This window comes from Primulina eburnea, chromosome 5 (genome assembly GCF_022965805.1).
Source record: "Primulina eburnea isolate SZY01 chromosome 5, ASM2296580v1, whole genome shotgun sequence".
In the NCBI taxonomy this organism is placed as follows: domain Eukaryota; kingdom Viridiplantae; phylum Streptophyta; class Magnoliopsida; order Lamiales; family Gesneriaceae; genus Primulina; species Primulina eburnea.
Window position 1 is genome coordinate 14,863,196 of NC_133105.1, and position 7,209 is coordinate 14,870,404.

Genomic DNA, 7,209 nt, shown 5'->3' on the forward strand with positions numbered 1-7,209 from the left:
AGGGGTCGAAGGGGGGGGGTGCTTGTCTTGTTTTATTTTGAAAAACCGATGTAGTCATGGACCAAGTCTTGAAAGGCCGACTTGGTCTCATTTTAGACATAACAAGGAGATGTTTTAACCATGGCTATAGCCCCTAGGGCAGCCAAGATCAGAAACATCACCCTTGACAGCAAACTGAAAAAATTCGAGACTTGTTGTGACACTAGGGAAGAGTTGCTGTCATTTCTGATTTCCAGCATGCATGGGGCTTGAACTAATGGACCACCATGGTCTTGACACACCCTAGTACGTGCCTAGGTGCAGCTTTGGGAGCCTAGGGTTGAGCCAACCACCTGAAACCATCAAAACAGCCGAACCCGTGAGGAGCACAAGGAACCCGAAAAATTCTGCACACAATTTTCGAAAATGACATGAACAAATTTTTGTTTTTCCTTCATGATTCATGCACATATGATGTTTTAAAATAATAATATGACTTGATTGAGGAGTAAATAAAAATATAAACATGCCTGGAAATTTTTGTTTTGAAAGAAAAAAAAACGAGCGACGACGCGGCGCGGAGGAAGATGATTCTTCTTCTTTTCTCACCTTTTTCTCTCTTATTTTTCCTTAGCTATCTCACGATTATTGGTCTGATTAAGCTGTGAATTTCGGTGAAAGGGAGAGAAGAAAATGAGTCCAGGAGATGAAGGAAATGTTGCAAGATAAAGGGAGAAATAATCTTTGTTATCTTTGAATTTGTGAGATAAGAAAATAAGAATGATATCAAAAGATTTGAGGGATAATAAAAGGGTGCACTTGGTCGATTATAGTGTCTAGGAACAAGGAAAAAATTTCTTAATTAATTATTTGTTGGTGATTTAAAAGTGGGGGAAAAATCTACCAAACTAATTTAAATCTTTTAAAAGAGTGATGCCCGATTTTATCTATTTAAAATTGGTAGGAAAATTGCTTAATTAATAGTTATTGAAGATTTAGTGTGATGGAATTATCTCTCAAGAAAATGGATAAGGAAAAGAATTAAATAAATAGTGAGTTGTAAATTAAATCAAATCTTCCAAGGTGGCCGATTTTTATCATTTAAAAAGAAGAGAAATATTGCTTGATAAATAGGGTAGGAATATTGCTTAAATATTAATTAGTGGTGAATAAATTTTAGGGAATTATCTATCATGAATGGATAGGGAAAGATATCAAAGTTTGAGGGTCGATAAATTAATTAAATCCCTACAAATGTAATGGCCGAAAATTAAGATAATGGGAGGGAAAATATTTCTTAAATATTGTATTCTAAATCTTTAGTGTTTTATCTACCCATTAAATATTTTAGTGAATTAAGAAATTAATTATTGAACTTTATTTACTACTTATCTCAGATTATTTAAATAATTTCTCAAACATTCTTTTACATTAAATCAACTTATTATTTATCTTAAATAAATTCTAAGAATGTTTTCTTAATATTAAATTTTATCTCATTACTCCCACTCCAGTCCGGCCTCACTTAATTAACTGAAAAGATAGCCATTAAACTATTGAATAAAATAATTAAATTTAAAGGAAAAAATTTAAATTCTCATGCAATAAAATCATTTTAAATTTTAATACTAGAAATTATGCACGACTTATACATAGTCTGATTTACGGGTTCTACAATTGATCTCATTACTCACGTATTTCAGTCGTATCTCGATCAGTTCATTATTGTTTTCATCGATGATATCTTGATCTATTCCAAGAGCTGTGAGGAGCATGATCAGCATTTGAGGAGGACCTTGCAAGTTTTAAGAGATCGAAAATTGTATGAAAAGTTCAGCAAGTGCGATTTTTGGCTAAGAGGGTTGCATTCTTAGGCCACATCGTGTCAAAAGAGGGAGTAGAGGTCGATCCTTCTAAGGTCGAGTCAGTTAAACAGTGTTCTGTGCCAAAAAGTGTGATGGAAATACGCAGTTTCTTGGGTTTAGCTAGCTACTATCGTAAGTTCATCAAGGGTTTTTCATTCATTGCAGTACCCTTGACGTCATTAACGAAGAAGAATGTGAAATTTGTATGGGACCGGAGAGTCAAAATAGCTTCGATAATTTAAAGCAAGCACTCACTACAACGCAAGTTTTAGCTATGCCGACAGAGTAAGGGGAATATGTGGTATTTACTGATGCTTCAAGACTTGGATTAGGCGTCGTTCTCATGAAAAATGATCGAGTCATAGCGTATGTGTCTAGACAACTGAAAGTACATGAAAAAAATTATCCGACGCATGCTCTTGAGCATGCAGCAGTCATATTAGCTTTGAAAATTTAGAGGCACTACTTGTATGGTGAGAAATGCAAAATATTTATGGATTTGACCCAAAAAGACTTGAATATTAGCCAAAGACGGTGGCTAGAGCTTGTTAAGGAATACAACTGTAACATTAGCTATCATCCTGGTTAGGCTAATGTAGTTGCAGATGCTTTTTTTATGGCACAAATGTTCAACTATTTAAAAATTAAAGGATATAGCTTCTTGGGCTATATCTTTTGTTTTGATTTAATATTATAATTAATTTTATAAATTATGCATTAAAAATGACAAAGTAAATTTTAATCGGCTAAAAAACTGAAGAGGAAAAGAAAATTATATAAAGAAATGAGATTTGAAAGAGGTAAGAGAGAGATGAATAGAAATATGCTTGAACGGTGAGAGAGAGAGAGATAAGATGTAACGTCCCAGATTTGACGACTGTCCTCACTGTATCAAGACGAGTCTTTCCAACATGTTTATGTCCTCACTCACACGCACCCTGGGAAATTTCCCAGGAGGTCACCCATCCCAAAATTCCCCCAAGTCAAGCACGCTTAACTTTGGAGTTCTTATGTGATGAGCAACCGAAAAGAAGATGCACCTTCGTGATATGAATAGTACAAATCAAATCTTTTAAGCCCTATTCAACTGTACAGTCCATTAAATTGAACAGTCTCGGAATCCCTCTCCTTCCGGTGTAAGAACGGTTCATTCATGTTCCCTCCACCTAGAAGCCTGCCAGGAGCCGCTCATTGTCAGTGCCACCTCATGGCACCGGCGATCACCCCCCGCCCTCTTCGGCCCCGGACCTCACATAATGCACATGGGCTGTTCCCGATTGGGCTTGAGTCCCCTCACGGTTATCCCATTACCCATTACTCATAGAACTTCTCCAGCCCAGGCACTGGAGCTTTTGCCTTCCCAGGATTAGAACCCAAGACCTCCTGGAATTATATAGATCTTGGCAGCAATCCTGGTACCAGTTGATCTACTAGCTTAACTGGTACCAGGATTGCTGTCAAGATCTATATAAGTCCAGGAGGTCTTGGGTTTTAATCCTGGGAAGGCAAAAGCTCCAGTGCCTGGGCTGGAGAAGTTCTATGAGTAATGGGTAATGGGATAACCGTGAGGGGACTCAAGCTCAATCGGGAACAGACCATGTGCATTACATAAGAGATGGAGAAAAATAAAAATTATAAGTTCATCTAAATCTTTAGGTCAAGCAAAATAATCAAATCTTGGCATCTTATCATTGTACTTTATGCTTCAATATTTTTATTTTAATAACTTTCATGAAGTCATTACATCTTTCATCAGTTAAAAAGATATTTTCATTTAGATTAGTAATATGTTAAACATATGACAAATCATATAAGATATTTTCATTTAGATTAGTAATATAAACATATGACAAATCATGATTTGTCATATGTTTAACATATTACTAATCTAAATGAAAATATCTTTTATATATATAATGGTCCTTTATAGAAATCACTTGATCTCTTGGATTACAATATTCAATTGCACTATTTTTATAGATGAGATATTTATTTATATAAATTAAAATAAAAAAAAAAACTAACAGAAGAATTAGTAATAAGAACATAAAATTTCAGAAAAGAGAAATGAAAGTATCAACGCATAACAAGTTATGAATAACCAACCATTGAAATTTGAATATTAGGCTTCACCGGAGCATGATCCACTACAGGAAAATAAGCACAATGTTCGATTGTAAGGCAACACCACAAAGTTCCACACATCCAACGTTAAATTATTATACAACAAAAAAAAACTAGGATTCAAGATACGCTATACAGTAGACTGACAATCCCGCCAAGATGATAAATACGATGCATATTATGCATGACTTTCTGTATCTAGAGGTGGTAGTGCATCAGCCTGACTACAAACTTCACATGCTCCTCTTGAGCCACCGAAATCAAGAAACTCGGTTCCGCAATAGCTTCTGCAAATCAATAAGCTGTATTAGTTTATTGGAATTCAATAAATAGCATGTATCCAGCCTATAAATGGTAATAGTAACATTGGACATATTAAAAAGTATAATGTTATACTGGAAAGTGGAAATACACTCTATCAATTACCAAACTTGAACTAATAGAAGAAACGGTTCAAGTAATCTAACCACTGAACCAGGTTATCTTAAGTATGGAACCTTGGAACTGAAAGATAGATCACACAGAGAGCATCAATCCAGTTCCTAGTCCTAAAGAACTGACATGCCGCAATCATGGAGATTAAAGGTTTAAAAAAACGGAAAAATGAATTCATAACAACAAATATCAAAAGAATAAGCTAAGAACACTCAGAGCAATTAAGAAAAGTTAGGTTTCTAGATGGCACACACACTAGAAATTATGTGGATACAAACCTGCTTAAGAATCTGCAGGCGGCGGAGGTTGTTCCGGCCACATTGGCTAACCCATATAAGGAGGAGGTTGTTGACCATAAAGAGCTGGATCCACATGCTTCCCCACGAAGATCTCTGGAGTGCCAACTGGTGGTGCCATATAATAGTAAAGATGCCCTTCAGTAGGATCTCCAACAGGAACTGGTCCTCTCGGCATTGAAGCAAGAACCTCATATTTCTAGTCCTCCCGAGGTAAATGTCAACCAAGAAATCAAATATGTAGGTCCTTGTAATTGCTGCAGCAATATCATTTTTCTGGAGCGTCCTCCTTTTGTTCTCTTCAGTGTGGTTCCATGCACGTAGTGTCAACTCAAGGATGAACATGTCACAGGCTCGTGCAAAGATAACAGGCTTGTAATTGCTGCAGCAATATCTTCTTGATTCTAGCCAGTGCCAGGCTATGGTTCTTAAAGTCGGTTACCTGATCAATGTCTTCATATTGGCTGGCCCAAAAATTTTGGAGTTGCTGTTGAAATTGCTGCTGCTGATGTATGTGCTGGTAGGCAAGATGATGTTGTGCCATCTGAGCTGGTGAGGCAGAAACACCACCAGCTTGGGGGGATTGAATCGATCCAACCGGTGCTGGAGAAGAGGTTCCGGCCATTTGGTTGGCTGGATAAGACATCATGCCATATGGCATCTGAACAGAGCTGCCCACCACCCCGATACCCGGCGACTGTCCATTTCCTTTCTGCTCTATTACAAATTATAATCTTCGGAAAACTTTTACTCTTCAAACTCTCTGACATCACAAGTAACACATGATATGCACAACACTCCAAATTTTTAAAAATTTAATAATAGAAATTCTGATTGACGGCCTTTATCCCTAAAATACCAGTAACACATGATAAGCACATCACTATACCTTCAGCAACACAGGACACAGGTCTCTCCAATATTGAACAGTCAAGATTAGCCACAGAATAATTTTATAATGCTATCAAGAGACAGAGCATGAAAAATGCTTGAAACAAAGACAATGCCCCTGAAGCACAAAAATACGATAAAAACCAACATGAACCCTCCACATGGTGAAACGTTACAAAGATGCGAGACATGGATAAACAGCGTACTTCCATACTGCATAACTTTTAAACCAAACGACTAAAATGAAAAATTCGATTATGATGGAATCCAAACATAATCTTAATAAAAAAAAATGGAAACTAAACAGTTGTTTAAGGAATCTAATACATTTTCAATTATAGAACATGTGGTTATGTTTATGTATCTTATCTCATACACATTAGAAAATTCAAATGGGTAAAACAAGGTAGAATTATAAACACATATGCATACACCCTCAAGAAAATATACACACCTATACAACCAAGGAAATGATGAAGAATAAAATAGAGTTATGATTTGCAAACCTGTGGAACATGCTGTTCTTCTGGAAAACTAAAATGTAAAGAACAAGAGACCTAAATTTCAGATATCTAAATCTAAGGTTTCCTCTCATGCTTGACAACAAATTACGTATTATAGAACTTAAAATCAAAGAAAAACGTACCACAAAGTTCCCAATGCTAGCTGGCCAGGCCAATGATGCTTCCGCAAATTCTCACTCCAAAGACATAGATTGCTTCAGAGCTTCAAAATGGAAGTAACAGATGAGAATAGAACTAAAGGTTACCCATTTTATCCTTAGTTTCTGAAACAAACTAACGTACGAGTCATTTCATAATGCAGACATGTCACTAAGAATACTTCAATCGTGTCTCCCATGCAACCATGGTAGTTAATGCACCAGCTCATTTACGAGAAATTGTTCTTTCAATGTATTAAATGCTACCTGAACATTTGACCGCACATTGCACGTATAAAGCTCTCGAAACCGATCTCTTCGTCAAAATTTCTATAAGGACCACAGAAACAAATTTATTTTGTACAAGTAGAACAATTATTTGGAAACAGCTATGAAAAAGCACAAAAATTGAAACTATAATCAACCAAGTGCAAGAATAAAAAGGAGAAACTCTATCACAAGGAACTAATCATGACAAAAAAGGATGAAGATCATGCCCCAGGTCCGAACCTGTGCAAACTGCGATTGTAGAAAAGTAATAAAACATAAAAGTGGAATCAAATATGTGCATCTATGTTTCACGTTATCAAGTATCAAGTGAAGGACTCACTCCTTATACCTATTGATACTAATAATTTCCCTCCAGGTTCAAAGAATTAGGACTTCTCACTAACTTGCAGAAATTAAATCTCCACGCTCCATTTCTCTTCTCGAATATAAATAATCATACCATAAAATCAACTCACTGTATTTTGCAAGCATGTATAGGTACGTAGTATTATAGAAATATAACTTACAACGGTTAAACAAAAAAGAAACAGATTCAAGATAAAAATCGAAAAAAAAACCACAAATACAAATACAGGAACAACCATAGTTGGGCAAAAAATTAAAATCAAATCTGGACCTTTTCAGCAATTAAAAATCTCTGAACAAGACATAAAACAATAACTTTCTG

The 7,209-nt window shown here is 35.8% G+C and overlaps 1 pseudogene; it reads right to left on the reverse strand.

The window, feature by feature from the left end:
* Positions 1 to 4,681: 4,681 nt before the first annotated feature.
* LOC140833051 (nuclear transcription factor Y subunit C-9-like) lies at positions 4,682 to 6,799 on the reverse strand (annotated as a pseudogene).
* Between the last annotated feature and the right edge of the window lie 410 nt (positions 6,800 to 7,209).